Here is a 17,377-nt window from a genome sequence, read left to right as displayed (position 1 = left end):
AGAGAGGACTTTCCTCTACGTATGCTCGAATCTGTCTCGATATGCCCACACGTTGGCGACGCGCGAGTAAAAATGTTACGACGAATCGGCGTGAATCAATGAAAGAAAAAAAAACAAAAGAAATAGACGTATGCGCATTGCCAAGTGCTGCGTAGCGCTGAGTGGGGGAGACGGTCCGATTATTTTTTTTTGCGGCGACTTTCGCGATTTTTCAGACCGGCTCTGTTTTCTTCAGTTCGAAAGCGGCCGAGAGGAAGAGCGTCACGCTCGTGCGCACTTGATCGGCCGCGCTTGACGATATCGGGAGACTAACGATCCTGTCTCGGTGTGTTTACACCTGGCACCTGGCGCGCTGCTCGCTCGCGCAATCTAATTCCCAGATCGCTATTCCGCTTGCCCTTCTAAGGCATGTCCGCGCAACGGTGCTCGTCCCTTATAGCTATCTTCATCGCGCGAGCAAGCCGAATCCATGAAAATGCGTCGGAATCTGAACATCGAGCACGTGGTCGCCAAAGCTGACCTTGTTGAGGCCTTCCCCCCCCCCCTCTCTCTCTCTCTCTCTCTCTCTCACACATTCCCGATCTTTCCGCACTGCTCGGCGGCAGGTCCCGGTAGAGGCGTGGCGCACACGGAATCGTCATCGTGTTACACGATCGGGGTTATAAAAATTCTAACGGTTGATAATGGCGCGCCCGCCGTACGGAATTCCTTTTCTTAATTTCACAGATCTCGCTAGGAACGATGCTATCCGGATATCGGGCATTACCGCGTCTCCACCGCGGCAGCTTTGCGTTTGTCCCCGGGATTTCTTGGACCAACTTGAAACGCGTGTTCTCCGCGTCGGAGGCGAAGGAATATAACAATAGGCGCGTTCGCGTAAATTCTAAAGTACAGCCTGGTAGCGTTAATTAACGCGTTAATTTGTAGCGTAAATGAATTGATTGACACGAGCGTTCAGTTGTCAGACAAGTGTGGCCATTTTTAGGATCTGCATTTGCAACTTTGGACATAACCGAGATACAACTTGTCGAGTATCTCGCGGGAACCAAAGGTAAAGTGGATATAAAATAATGTACTTAGTATGCGATAATGTATGACACAATATTGCAACGTACGTGTGAATTTAACATAAATTTAAACTCTTAAATCTAAAATAAATCTGAAGATAAAATTATCGAACTCCTACAACGTAAAAAACATACCAATGATATTGATTAATTATTATTATTATTATTGATTTTCTCCTTGGGAGACACCGCGAAGAATTATTCCCGCGGATACTGTTACAGTGATAAAAAAAATATCTCAATTAAAAAATACTACTTTATTTAAGACAATTATTCATTAGGTGGCTCCTAATAGCTTATTAACTTAAATTTAAAAATAATAAACTAATTAAAACATGCATCGCTTTAATTGAAGTGTTTATTAAATATCAAGGAATGGACAATTTGAAATTGTATGTCTTTTGCATTGTAGGAGTTCGATAGTTTTACCTTCAGATCTATTTTAGATTAAAAAATTAAAATTTACGTTAAATGTACGCGTACGTTACAATATATAAAAAACCGTTTGCGAGCGCGGTGTCGCGTATAATCCACGAGTGCGCGCCGCGGGACATGGTCTTTCGGGTCTACCCGTATTCCTCTACCGTTACAGCGCATAAATCCTCGCGGACGCGTTACGGGATTAGAGTTTAGTAAATTCGCACGAATATCCGACAACGACGACGACGAATCGTCACGAAGTACACCTCGACCCTCGCGGGCAAGTCGGCTGGTGGCCATGTCGCCGTAGCCCCGTCGTCGTTCGTTCGCCACGCGATATACGAGCTTTATAAACCCGGTAGAGATAACAGAGGCTGGTACCGCTACCACGCAGATGTGGGCGCCACTATTACCGCCACTATTAACCGTTTAACCTGTTCCCTTTGATCGGATTCGCGCGATACCTTACGGAGCCCCGTGGCTTCAAACTAAATCGTGTCTCTGGTGGCTGCTAGCGTGCCACGTTTTTAGTCTCGTCTCGCGAAGATGTACGAAAGTGTCTCGATATTTTCGCATATTCTTTCGTCCAGATTTGCTGCATCATCTTTCACCTGCTCTCTAAAAGTCAATCGGTGCGTTATCACTGAAAACAGTTATAAGCATATGCACTGAATTATGTGAACATTCAGTGAGTTTTCAATGATAATCTGTTGATTAACTTTTAGAGAGTACCTTCTTTCTAATTAATTCGAAAGGTTGCGTTTTTTCCCGAAGCAAAGCGGCAACCGACTAGATTTAAGTTGCAAGATATTACAGATCGTATAAAGTGGAAAATTGTAAAGAAATTGAAGTGTCGGCGTTTGAAAAATTTCGGAAGTTTTTAATCACGATCTAAAATTTCAAATAAGTTTTTTTTATTACAGATGTGCAAGTTAACTGTCAGATTCTAAAGCCCGAGTCTTCGCGACTATGTCGGACGACTCGATTATACCGAGCACGCTGTTGTATTAGATATATTATATTTTTTTATATCGCAAGATTGGCGTCATCGTCGATCCGTCAAGTTTCACGAAATGGGTCACTCGCTTCTTGCTGCTTCTAAGACATACTCGTCTCCGCCCATCTGTCTATCGCCGCTACGCTTAACGGTTAGCCGGAACACGGAAGCTAAGATTTTACGGTTCAATGGAACGTAATCTAGAACGGGCCATGCCACGCGATCTCGCGACGCGGCTCTGTTGAAATTAAAGCTTGGAGTCCGCGTTGTGCGATCGGGGTTGCACAGTCGCCAGTGTCAGTCGCAGTTACGCGCGAACAGTTAGTAGATGTAGTCTCGACGTAACATAAGTAAGGGACGTAAGTAGGTTGATAGAGATATTTTACTGCGCATTCTGCGGGAACGGCTCCATCGGCGGTTGAGAAACAAAACGGAACCGCGTCGCGTTTTTCTCCGGCGCGATAAGAGCGCGGAATTATTAAGGTCCGTGTAAAATGCAAAATAGGAGCGGTCGAAATTACAGCCTCATAAAAGATACACCGAACGCATACGCGTACACTCGCGATATTCGCCGCCGCTACTTCACGATCTCTCGACCCGCGCTAATTAAATCCTTTTCGGGACGACGCGAGAAGCGTCTATAAAATTCTACGAAACTTTGCGAGAAAAATCGCGCTTACGAATAATATTTCTTTTATGGTTCTTTTTTTTCTAAAGATACGGTTATACGGCGGTTTTGTAATAAAATATAGCCTGCGTCCAGCGCGGTTTTTAGGCATTCCGCAGATAATAGGAGAAACTCACCAGGACGTGAATCGAGACTCGGTCTATTATTGGTTTTATTTCCTCGGACAATGGCCGACCCCGAATTTTTTCTCCCAATACACGCTCTCCGAGGGAAAAAGAGGGGCACCGTTTCGTTTTCTTTTACCTTGACGAGCGTAGAAAAACTGATCGACGCCATTGCCGTGGGGTCAGGCTATCGCCCGGACCAATCCCGCGGCGGTAGAGCGGGGCTGAAACTCATTTCGAAAATTCCTGAGGGAGAGGTATGTAATTATCTAGGAAATGGACACCCTAAGCGGTCCGGCTAAGTTTCGTCCGCACTTCAGCGGGCGCTTCGGTTCGAACCCGAGAGTTTGAAACCGAATCGCCGGTGGATTTATTGCCCGTGCCGGCTGTGGCGACGTATAAATTATGTCTTCCATACGCAGCTCTTATCGCGTTAATGCTACACTGAGAAAAATTTTCATCGGATAAACCTAATATTAAATACTGTTTCCGATTGCGTTTTCCGATTAAATTATGGATACATCCGATGAAATGCAATTACCGATGAAAAATGTGATCGGTTTATCAATCAAATTTTATCGGATGTATCCATAAGGTAATCGGAAAAATTAACCATCGGAAACACTATTTAATTGGTTTATCCGATGAAAATTTTTCTCAGTGTGGGATAAATAAAAGTCGCGCGATTGCATACTCGGTAGTCCATGGGGCGATAATGATTTTTAGAGCGCGCTTTCGTATCCCCCGCGTCGAATCGCTTTGGTTTTATTTTAATTTAATAATTAAGCTGTGTGGATAGAAGGCGTAATTGAAGACACAATGGAAAGAGTCGGGGATAAATTATGGGTTGGGGAACATGAGATTTTGCCGACGATACTGCATTATTAATTGTTCGGTTAATTCCTCATTGGCGGTGAACCTGCTATTATAGCACAATTTTTCATAGACACGCTGAAGCACGCTTTGGTTTGCGTTCAATATATAAACACACGTGTTGTAGACGTGTAGGTAGAGATTGTTTCGCGACTTTATATCATAATCAGGAATTGATTCTCGGCACGGACTTTGATCAACGGTCTCGCGAATGAAATTGCAGCTTTGCTCTGACGTTGTAAGAAGCGACGAACGAGGTAGAAGTAAATATTTGAAAAGACACGAGCGAAAGATGTGGGATCCACAAAACGTAACGAGATAGAGGCGCTTCGCCGAGAAGTAAAGATTGATATTATTGCATAATCTCGTAATTCATTCGTCGCATTTTTTAACGCGTCGTTACGGGGGATCAGATTTCGAAGTTATAAACGGCAACGCTCACCGTGCGAATTTCTCGCCTCGCGAAGACAGACGCGGGGCCCCCACGGCCCTTAAACGGGCCGGAGGTAAACAGCACCTCTCTCTGGAACTCCGATCTTGGACCCACGATTAGACGATTTATCGCTAGCGGAGAGTGTGCGCGCACACGAGAGATCGCCGAGGAATGAATTATGATTACTTGTTTTTCGGATGGCCCCGCCGGGGCTTCGTTAAGTGGAATCTAACGAAACGAATGCATAGAATGTGCGGTTATTGCGTCGGTACCGTTCGCCCCCTTTTTTCTCATTCACTTTTTCGTCCTTCCGCGGGGTATCTCGTCGACGCCGCACGTATGCTGATTAGATCGCCGGGATCTCGTTCAATCATCCCATCGATGGATACGAGGTAGCAAAAGGTATTAAAATGTAAGGACGGTACGCCATAAATCCTCCTATCTCTCCATTATCTTCGCTCGCTCCCCGTTCGTTTGTGATTCGACTCGGCGTAATTTCACGATCGTCTTCGAAATAGCCTTCGATGTTGAGTGCCCGCACGAAAAAGTTCGAGCGAGACATCTCTCTCTCTCGAAATTTCTCGCCGGAGGAGACTGATTGATCTTCGATCGTTCTTCCCTGCCCGCTGCTCCTTTTGCCGTAGACATCCTGTTGTCGTATTGCTCCCGCTCGTTTGTGGCGCGCGACGTTAGGACGAGCGCGAGATGGACGCGCACGAGGATAAGACGATCTTCTACTCGGGTGGGACAGGGTGTTAGCCGGCCGCAATTATCAGTAATGATAGGCCCCGCCGGGTCCCGTCCGCAGTGTTCTAGCAACGACAGTTATTCGCCGGCCGCATCGATGGCTAGTCGCGCATGAACGAATGTACGTGACCCTGCGGGATCATTGAATAGCTGGCGGATCCTGCAATTCCGCTGCCTCTATTCTTTCTCTAGGTAGCTATCGGATATAGCGGCGGTCGCCCAGAATCTCCGCTCTTAGAACCGGAACTGGTCGGAATTCTAGTCTCCACGTATCATTGCTGTAGCTTTTTTTAAAGCGTTTCTTTTCAAATTCTTTCATTATCAAGCGATCTTATTTTCCTCCAATTTTATTGTGCACTATTTTCCAGCCAGAGATATATTTATTATTTAACGTGGTTTTGTTTTCTAACGAATGTGGCATCTTCAGTCTTAAGGGAATCTCAGGGGAATTGTCTAGGTGTAAAATTCATAAGAATGTGTATAAGAAGTTAAAAATACACTCTTTATATTATATTTAAATTCGCGTGTTGTTTCTTCTACTCTTTCGGAAAGAAATGCACGAAGATAAGGCATTTTTATATCCGTTTCTTTTATCCTCGCGCGATTCATCTTCTATTTGATGGCCCGGCTTTTCTCTCCATTTTGTTTGGCTGGTGCTTCTTTCTGCCTCTCCTTTTGGCTTCGTCTCTGGACCAGATGCTGCACGAAATCGCTTCGTGCTGGCGAGAGGTCTCATCTTGGTGTCCAAACGAGTTTTAAATTGCTCCGCCGAAGGTATTTGAATGCGAAAACACGCAACGATGCAAAATGGACCGCCTAAACGCACCTGTTCGCCCAGTTCCCTGATTCTAAGCCTTCGTCCTTGAAGATACGTCGTATCAGATCGTTATCGCTACGCCATTAGTCTCTCAGGACTGTTTACTACCAAAACGTCAGAACCGCGTGCATTTTGTGAAGTAGAAAAAGATAGTAGATTAAAAGCTACATAAAAACTTTTTATAAGGACGAGTTCATCCGGCGTTTTAGCGAGACCAACATTTAATATTATCTTTGCGTAGTTACCTTAATCAATATAAAAGCGAAATACCTTGTGAATTAAAAAAATTGCAAGATATCAAATACAAAATGAAATAACATTGAGAATTTGTACAGCTGAGCAAAAGAAAAATGATTTCACGCCAAATGACATTTAATTGTGTACACGTGAAATTCTGTTTGATTAAAATCTTTCGCGTTGATAATAGGACGGTACCGTTAGACGAATTAAATGTTGGAGAAATAATTGCGTAGATAATTTGGGAGACGGTTGGTACTAAAATCTTATAATTTCTCGAATAAGGAAGAAGCTTACAAAGAGCCCCGTGAAGTCCACGGATTCCACGATCGTCTGGAATTCATACTTTCCACGGGGCGAGACTTAGGTCAGAAATTATACGACAGGTGGTCGAGTGCAACGCGTGCAGCGTTACGCGCCGTCTTAATCTGAGTTATGATCTTGCGTAAACCCGAACCCTCGAAGGCACCCGGCGGGTGCCTCATCGACGGATTTTTACGACGGACGGTATTCCACCTTGCCCTCTCGCCGTGTAAACTGCGCTTCCAAAACTGGAGTTTGGAAACGCCAACGTCGATACTTTGCATTCGTGATGTTCACTCGATACGTTCCTTCATGTTAAAAGTGTGTACATACTTTGGGAAAGTATGGAATACTTTTACACATTCTCAAATTAGCAGAAAAATACTGTTCTTTTTAATCAGCTATATTTTCGGATTACCTCGAATCGTTAATATTGATTTAATATAGATCGACATTTGTTACGCGAACGCAGCCTTAATAGACTTATGGTTAATAGACTTATGCAAGAAGTGTTAAGAAGAAGCGCATTAAGCTTGCATCCGATGATGAAGAAGTTTAGCATCCATTTCACATTCTACCATGAGACTCCGGTCTCGCGGATCACGGTGGAAATAGTCCTGTGGATCCGGGCAATCGGACCGAGCGTGCCGCCGTCTGAAAAAAGGATTCAATTTACCGGCTGTCCGGGTTGACGAGGATAAGCTGGGCGGAGGATAAGATCCCGCGGTCTAAAGACGGCGCTCGTATAGATTCGCTACTCCACGACGACTCTAGATCATCCTAGATAAGGGAGAGAGGAACACTCTTCGCGGGATAATGTTAGGGCTTTCGTCCGCGGAAGCGGGGGATATATTCAAGCCGCTTTGTGCATGTCAGACACGGGCTGTCGGGTATAGCGTCGCGAAACGGCCGATGTTCCCGACGAGTGCTTCGTGTTTCGTCGTTGGTAATTCATGTTCCGCCACGAAGAATCGGACAGGGACGGCCGCTGCGGTTTGTCTACTTATTTATTTATTCTGTGGGGGGTTGATCCGAATCGCCCGTTGAAACGCAGACGTATACGAATTGTGCTACAAAGAAAAGAACTGAATGCACCAAGGATAGCTGTGGTAGCTCAGCCTGCGCGCTCAGGCAGTCCGAACTGTCGTGTTACCTCGCTATCGAGTAGCTCAATGGAGCAATCAAAGGTACAAATTGCGTATCGGTGGGTATAGAAAGGGGCTTCCCTTCGAGGGAGACTTAGTTTTTGTGCGTCAGGTCGATTTTTCATCGGGGGCGAAGCACTCTCGAGGAGGAGCCTCTTATCCTCGAGTCCTTTGATCCTCGCTAGCCACTGCTAATGTGCCCAAAGGACGGCAGGCGGGAGGAGGATTCAGCATTCTTGGTTTCGCGTTGGTACCGCGCGCCAAATTAGCAGTCCCTTTGTGCTGCCATTCGCTCGCTGTCAGCCGATGAATTCAGTTTGCCTTGGCCCGTCCCGCGCACACAGGTACCACACAGGCACGCGTGCATATGCAGGGCCCTTTCCGAGGCGTGTATTTCAGTCGGGATCCGTTCGTCGCTCTTCCCGGAAGGCGTCCTCGGGTTGATGCTGGCCGAGCAGCCGGGAAGGGACGGAAAAATGAAGAGCATGCCGAGGAGCGAAGTAATTCGGGCCAATGTTCGCGACGTCAAACCCCCGGGCCCCGACGGCACTTCTGCCCGGCGAAGCTGTCTCGACCTTTCTCGCGGATTGTTATTAACCTTTAACGGTCCGATTTTGCGACGCGGGGGTCGGCGCCTGAAATTAATCGCCGTTTGTCACGTAGCGGTAAAAACTGTAGCGACATTACCTGTCGCTCGATTTACTCGAGGCGAGGGCTTGATTGAGGCTACGCGGCGAGATTTCTTTTTCTTTTTTCCCTCGGCGCATCCGTAAATCCAGCCAACGTAGATCGTCGTAACTTTTATGGACTCTCACGTCCACTTAGGCAAACGGCAGGGAAATAATTGGAGGTAAATTTGTCGGAATTAGGAATTGGCTTTCTATCAATAAATATAGAGGACTAGAAAGCGCGGGGATTAATAAGCGTCTTACTGCAGGAAGAGAGATTTAAATCACTTCCAATTCCCGTGTTCACCATCTGGAGAACTTGGAGCCTCGAAAGCGCGCTGGTATATCGGAGAGAAACGTTGCAGGGCTGAAAAACCCGAGGACTTCCACAAATCTTCACCGGTGATGGATAGCGCGCGGCGTTGGACATTCTTCGCGACAACGTGTTTACTAAGCCTCACGTACATTCCGGAATATCGGAATGTAAGATCGCCCTGTGCGTAATGGCGCAGTCAAATGGGACTCGGATCCGTACGGCTCAACCGAGATCATCCATATTTGCGGCTTTTGTACGGTGCCCGGATTGATCGCTCGATCACGCGGCCGATGCTGCGATTCACGGCCGACTATTCATCACCCCTAGAGACCCCGGCAAGGATCTTGAAGGTTGTATAGGAACTCCTAGCTTTAATACACCGGGCAAGAGCGTTCCATCGCGCCCGAGCGCACAATTTGAAGCGCGAAATTTAGACGGTCCCTCTCCGAAAAACTGGTTTATTTTCTCGCTCGATTTAATTTTGAATCGCGAGGTCTGCTGGCATTTAACGCCTTGCTCTCGCGATTGAATTAACCATCAACTTTTTCACGATACTTTCTAAAGAACCTTCGAGAAAATGAATCGTTGGGCTTTTCGGGGTGGGATCTTAAATAAATTTAGGGCCCCGACAATTTGCTACCTCAAAAAAAACATTGATTAAATTACGCGAACAAGAGAGGCGGGCGCTAATTTAGCGGATTTAATTTTTACGTCGGTTAGTACATAATCAACTATTCTAATAAACCGGCCTAAGGGCCGTAAATGAAGGGACGAGCGGCTTCGGAGCGGCCGTGGCTTCACGTGAGGGAACAAGCCTGTCTGTATGTTAATATCGGCTTTAATCATGCTATCGCGAGCGTAAATTACCGTTCGTCCCAGATTTATTCCGACTAGCAGCGCGGTCGTTTCAGTTTATGTCGCCCTTCGAGATTCCTCGTAATTTGTACGCGGGTAGGAGCCGACTAGACGTCGTTCGATTAACCGCCGGCCGCGTCCGGGGAATTCCGGGGAACATTAGAAGAGCGATATCCCGCGTTCTTTCGCGTTATGACTTCTGTCAGCCGTTAAAATTAACTGCCGCGCCCGATTGACTGTAATTATCGGCTCTCTAATCGAAATTGACTCTATGCTGAAATTATCGTTCGCGCTCGACAACATTATTCAGCTGGCAAATCCTCCCCCTCCCTCCCCACCTCGATAAATACGACGCCGGCCGATCGTATCTATCCGACGGGGAACGAGGATCGTTTAGCATTTACGTTATGCGATTATCGAAGGAAAGGCGGGCGGGGGAGGAGGAGGGGAGGGGGGTCTTAATGAATTCTCACTACTTCTTCGATCATAACGGCGATGCCCGTTCGTTGAGTTATCGTTATTACCGTGGCTCGAAAACATTTGTACGCTTAAAGTGATAACTCGACTTTTTTTCTCTCTCTCCTCAGTGTCGACTCTTTTTTTTAATTTTTTTTATTAAATCGCGCTACGTTGAAGAGATTCTTCATGCCCAGCGTTCGTAGAATGCGCGTGTTTCGCGGATTTAATTAGTGATATCGAGCCCCTTTACAACGATCGTTACGCGGAGAGGAGAGAACTGATAACGCACCGGGGCCTTGGTGTAATTGCGGATATTGAGAATACCACCGCGGCACTTATCCCTCATACACGCGAGCGGAACCGTTATCGGATTAGCAGCCCGGTTACGCCATTTTCCCACATCCTCCATTTATACGAGGTATAAATTCTCTATTCATGCATATCCTCTCTCTGTTTATACGACGTCAAGTGTTAAGTGCGCAACCAGCTCCGAAGTATGCAGAGTCGACCGGCGCGATTATGTAATTGCGTAATTGTGTAACGGTCGGGAGGCCTCGAGAATTCCTCATCGCACATGCGCCAATTTTAATTACGCTTCATAACCGAGATAGTTGCACTCGCCGGCATGTAATATGGAAACGGGAAGACAATGGATAACAGATGGCTTTTTAATAACGGAAGGATTGTCAGGCAGATGTTTATATTAACGCTAGATTTTCACATTAATTACGCCCGTTAAGGGCTGTGTCCACGACGCTAGGACTTGGTCCAAGTTCTAGTTTCGAGAAATGTGTATAGCCAATCAACTTGCAGCCATTCCATAAAAGCTGCAAGTTGATTGGCTACACATTTCTCGATTATGAATCTTTTTCTCTAGCGTGAACTCGTGAAAAGTGAAAAATTACATTGACGAATATTTTTCACTTTTCACGAGTTCACGCTAAAGGATTCATAATCGAGTCCTAGAACTTGGAGCAAATTCTAGCCTCGTGGACACAGGCCTCTATACTGACGAGAAAAAATTATCATTGCGTTGTTATACTGTCAAACTTTAACGACGTTCGCGACTTTCCGCGTGTTGCGTAATAAATTTGTACCATGCACGATGTACGGTGTCATGTGCGACGTTAGTTTGTTTAAGGCAAACCTCACGTCGCGCCAGCCAGGTGGACAATTGACACCAGTGTTTTTTCCTCTCGTTGCGTCTAATTAGATTAGAAAGTCCACTGTGCGCCTCGCCTCAAATTGATCAGCACAGCTGGTGTTAATTGTGTTAACGAACAGGTCTCTGGAGCTTTACAGTAGGATACCTACTTGATCAACGCATATGTATATCTTCCAACCCATTCCAGTATAGTTATTTGTTATGTGACCATATCTGGCACTTTTATAACTCATTGTCAGTGCCTCAAAGAACCATTCAGAAAAACGGTTTTGCATGTATTGATTAGACAATTTTTTCTATAATTGCTGCAAGTTTTATCAAAAACACAATTCACTGATGACAATAACTTGTCAGTCTATGGTTGTTCTGTTTTCTTCTTATTTGGTACGTTAAAAAATTAATTTTCTTTTCTCTTTATTAGACAACTAATTTTCATCTTTTACATATTGTCGATTTTGCAGTATTGTTACTTGAAAAGGACCTGAAGCAAGGTCGAAACGTTGTAACACATTTCCTAAAATTTGCCAGTTGAGTTAACAATAAGCTCGCCATTTAATTTTTTATCGAAAAGCAGCGCGTGGTGTCCCCTGCGAGCAAAATTACTTGAGTCAAGCGCATATCTGATCCCGTAGGAAACTTGACGAAAATCGTTGATACGAAACGGCGTTTTCACACGAAACAGGCTAATATTATCGCGCGAGCCGGTAATATCTATTCTTAGCGCGGCTCGCGAGTTCGTGCGATACTCCACACTTCACTCGTATTACGCCCGCGTGTCGTCCGCGATCTTTTTGATCACAGAGTGTATCCTATAATCTTCGCGCGCGGGCGACCAGTATCGCACCACGGTCCAGCGGCTTCGCACGCATTCGCTATGCTATGTTGTCGGACTTCATTAAGAGGATCGTATAGCACTCCGTCCGAAGAAGGTCGAAAAAGAGAACGACGACGCGGGCGCTCGCGCGCGTCTCGCATGTGCGAACGTAACGCGCGAAAGGCAGGAAGAGCCGGAGACCCGCAGGAAGTTTGCCGCGGGTGTTGTAGATCTTGTCGTCCAATATTTTAGCACGGGTATTACGCGCAATTCCGCGTTAACTAGAGAACCTGTGTACACTCGTCGAGTTATTGTCGCACGTCGAAGCGCATTATTATGCGGCGCGCGTTGAAATCCGCCACCTTTCTTGGAATCGAACGACTGAAATTCGCGCGTCTTGACGCGGAAACTGCCGCGTCGCGCCGCAAAAATAGAACAATGGACGAATGAATTATTTTGACGTGGAACCCGGGAATGTTTCCCTCCGTTTCTCTCGTTGTTTATCGAGCGGCGAAGTTTACGGAAAACTTTTGGTGAATTAATGCGCGCATTGTGTGCACACATATCGGCTTGTCCGCGGATTCTGGGTGGTCAGAATACTTCGGCGAGCTTGAGAAAACTTCTCGCGGACGCGCTACAGGCGCCCTTCCGCGCGACGATCGAGCGGGGTTGAAGTATTTACGGTCTCGTTGAGACAATGCTCACGCACCGCGGTCCGTGTCCTCAACGTTTGCTCCCTCAATTCCCTTCGGACGCTATCGCGACGAAATGTACGACAGATGGAGGGGAAAAAATGGTCTCCAGCGTCGCCTTCCGATCGCTACTTACGGAAATATATCGGCTCTCAAATTTACCGTAGCATCGTAAATGTCAATACCATCGTGTGTAAAGAAATGCACTTTTACATTTTATTTACGTATGATCGAATTTTTATTTACGTATGATTGATTTTCTTGAACGATTCGGCGACAAAACGGATATCGTCACAACGACGCGTCGTAACGCGAAACGCAGCGATTCCTGATGTCGCTCTGCTTATCCACCACGGAGGATGCCGGCGAACGCGGTAAGGTAAGGCCGCTGGCGTACCAGGAGAAGAACCAGGAGGCCATTACCCGGTGCACCAACCATTCAACCGGCCAAGCCCATTACCATTTATCCTGGTAGCCGCGTGCCGGAATCGGAATTCGTACTTTTGCGGGGCCGCGCGCGCACCGAGCGAATTTATAATAACAAGGGGCCCCTTGTTGCGCGGCCCGTAATCGGTATCCCGGATCGCGGGGGACGCCAATCGTTCGTTGATAGATTGGAGGTGAATCCCGGTGAAAGCTGGTACGGGGCGAATCAAGTCGGAGAAAACTGTCCGTTTTAATTAACTGCCGTATGCGACCTGCCAGCGGCGGCGGCGGCGACGAAGCTGAAACTACCGGAGAACCGAGCGCCGTGACTCTCTCGCGTAATGATAAATAAATAAGGCTGAAAACAATTTATTACGAAACGTGTATTCCTCGGGTAGTCTTTTATTAATAACGTTTTGTACACGCAGTTCCGATCGATGAAATCGGATAGTGGCACGATCGAGCGTGACGGCCGTCGAATGTAATAACCCTTCGATTTCTAGGGCAGGCCTCGAGCGCGCGAGACGAACGCGCCTAATCATTCCGTAAAATTGATAAACGGCGCACCACCCGTGATCTATGGCCGTGCGCGCGATAGCAGGATACTGTTCCGTCTAGAAGAGAGAACACGCCGGCGACCGAGGCGGATCGGCGCTAGACAATTAGCAATGGGATCCGCTGCCGGTCGGCACGGCGGTTTCTTGCCGCGCTCCTTCTTCCTAGCGGGATTATTCGCCCCGCGATGCGGATAATCGCCGTTCGCGGACGGCTCTCCCTCCGGGCCGTCCGTCCATTTCGCTCGTTCGTTTGTTCGTTCGCGAGCGAGCAATATTACTGCCAGGCACGCCACGGGGATAAGAAGGAAGAAGAGGCGAGGGAGTGGGAGAGAAATACAGAGACGTTGGGAAAAAAAAAAGATCGGCGAAGAAAGCCGAAGAGCAGGATTTATTATGGGGATCGTATGTCCCGTAAGAGCAGCCGTGAAAGTGCACCGCGCCTGCAACCGAGAGAGCCGCGCCGCAGCCTCGCCTTTACGATTCCACCGCACTCGACATTCTGGCTGCTTCGTGCATATGATTAGTTAGCGGTAGATCATAGCCGCGTATGAATTATCGGCTAATCGCGCGCGCCACTGCCGGCGAATACGTCTCTCTCCTTCTCTCTCTCTCTCTCCCTCTCTCTTTCTGGTGGAACGGCGCTCGCGAGAGAAGTTCTTCGGCGGATGAAACGATAGCGCCAAAGAACACGAATCTCCCCCCCCCTCTCTCTCTCTCTCTCTCTTTTCTTTTAAAGTTCGCGTTCCCGCAGTTATGAGATTACGACCTAACCGTGAAATACGTTTGGCCTCTCCGATCCGCTCCTGCTCTCCGCGAGTTATCCATTCTATCCGCTCGCGGATTCCGCGCGATCGTCAATCAGTCGAACAGTTGGAATTATCGCGGATTCGGATGGGTCGTTAATAAAACCGCTCTGGCAGTAATGGGGAGAAAGAATAAAAGATCACAGGGCGTTTTTTTTCCTTCCCCCCTCTTTGGATTACGAACTTTCGGCAAAAAGATTGACGCGTTAAGACTCCGTCCTTACATAACTGTCGTGTTCGAACGTTATCCCGTAATTCTGGTATCATGAACGACACGCTTCTTGCGACTTTCGTACCTGTCGATACGCCTCTTCTTACCTTCGCGTGGCTATCGTCGTTCATCAACGAGATTTCTGCGGGTGCATCCACGAGAAACCCAATCGCGGGAATTTGCGGAGCAAAAACGTAGCGCGGGATCAGGTGGAATTTACGAGTACCATAATCGTTCGGTTACAGCGCGCATCGCGGATCCGCGTGGCTCGCGACTGTTCGACTGTGTATTTAAAGATTTTCCCTCCCCAATTTCTCCACTCGTTTCTTTTCTATAAACATAGAGCAGCCATTTTTTAATCCACACATTTTTAGCAGTTTTGTTTCACAATTAGAGGAACTTCTATAATTAATTTCCTATATAAATCGTTTGCTAAAACGCGATTTATTGCCGCGTATGGATAGACGTTTTTCTTCGCTTGATTCGTTCAAATTTTATCGGGTTTACGCTTATGACAGTATGCGTGTGTTCTAATTGTATGATATTTTTCTGTTTCAGGTAAGTTTCAATATTTCTATTTCGGTGTTCTTGCTTGGTTTAGTCGAAACTGTTACGACTGGGGTAAGTGATTACAAACGTATTCATTGCTCGGATTCAATCTGTGCACTTTTAGTTAAAATGGAATAACAATTGATCAACACTAGAAGTACGCAGATTGAATTGACACATGCATTTGCGAATATAAAATAATTAAAATGAGTGTATGGTATGTTTTATCGATCTCTGTTATCGAACGTGAGAAGTAATACACGAGAAACTTAATTTATCGCAAGAGGAAAAAAATTACGCAATATGACAACGTCATTAATAACATTATTGATATCATTAGGGCATATATGGACTTGAGCTTAACGAATTCTAGCAAGCTTATAAATAGACTGTATTAGTAGACACTCGCATATTAAAGATAAGAACGCAACCGCAATCTTTTAGAATGCGCCACGTGCGGTTACGAGAAATCATGAATTATGCACACTTCTGAAAATCATAATCATTTCTGCGTTCATTATGCGACACCTGTTCCAACCGCAGAAGAGATTTTCTAGTACACATGTTTGATCCTTGAGACGTCATTGTGCGCTGCATTCCTTCCAGCTGTAGCCGCACGTTCTAATTTGAAGGAGCGAGTGTTGCGGTCCTCTATAGAAAACATCCACTATTTTCGCCCGCTCGCTTACTGGTTACGCGACATATTTTCCGACGTGTATCTCGTGTTCACGCTTTACCACAGGTTGTATAAACAGGTTGCATTACCCGTATTTTTACTTTCAACTAATGTTCCTCGGGGAATAGCCACCTGGAGTAAAGTAAATAGTGTTGGCTAGACCACGAGCAATTTTATAATATTCCGTGCTGGAGGCGATAGTCGTAGAAGTATATGGATAAACACTTGCAGACTAGGTGGTGCAGCAATTAGTTATCATTAACCGCTCGTTATATTTTTAATAAACGAGGAAACAGACCAAAAATGGAGAAAGTTTTTCTAAGTTTTTTTAAAATAATTTGTTTGTCTCTCTGAGAAAGTGACAAATATATGCATTATGTGTAATATTATAACTGCTGGGCGTTAAGTCTCCGTTTAAAATTGAAATTTCGGCCCTTTCGTCCAAGTATTTTCTTGCAACGAGAGTCAGGATAAAAGCGAACCAGTTAGAAGACACGGGGGGACTGAGCAGTACATTTCCCGTTCCCTTGAACACGGAAAAGACGCATCGCCTTCGGTGTTTTTCGGCACGTAGGTTTGCGGTCGCGTCAAGCGCACTTGTGCATCTTTATTTTTGCAATCCCAGCAGACCATCGTGCACGATATTTTCGTCGATACGATCGACGCGAGTGAAAAACCTTTACTAGCGTCTTTTGGTTCTCGCCGAAAAAGACGTCTACATTTTTATAAGCGGCTTCATATCCTTCGGAGCGGCTTTTTTTTTACAGCGGATCTCATTTAACGTCATCTATTTGTCCTTTCTTGCTCGGAAAATAATCGCGGTACAAACGTGGGGGACCAATGCCAGGGCAAATCAATCTGCACTCTCATTATTATGATTATTCTACTTTTTTCTATGATTTTTTTCAAACTACGAAATAATATCAGCGACCAAATTATGTTCTCTTCTTCTGCTCCTCGCTGTACAAATTATACATCTTGAAAATAACTTATTTCGGTATTTGCGGGATTCTCGATATTTTTTCTGCTGGTGCAATCGTAAGAAGTAGAAAGACAAGTAGACGATATATATTAAACTTCATCGCCTTATTATCATCGCGATCGGAACATAAGGGTATACGCGTCGTCGACCTTATTGTCTCGCGAGCGAAATGAATTCAATATCGAGATCCATTCTAATGATAATCGGTAACTATGAGGAATGATCCCCCAGGTATGACTCCATTACGAAAATTAATCGCTCCGCCAGAGCGGACGGTGCAAATCGTTTCAGTAATCAGTAATCACGAAGATGCGGCTGGTGCTTGTCCTCTCTTTCGGCCTTCGTTCCTTCTCTCTTTCTCTGTCTCTCTCTC

Source organism: Vollenhovia emeryi, unplaced genomic scaffold (assembly GCF_000949405.1).
Source record: "Vollenhovia emeryi isolate VEMERY1.0 unplaced genomic scaffold, V.emery_V1.0 DF939123.1, whole genome shotgun sequence".
In the NCBI taxonomy this organism is placed as follows: Eukaryota; Metazoa; Arthropoda; class Insecta; order Hymenoptera; family Formicidae; genus Vollenhovia; species Vollenhovia emeryi.
Note: the sequence above shows the minus strand (reverse complement) of the source record.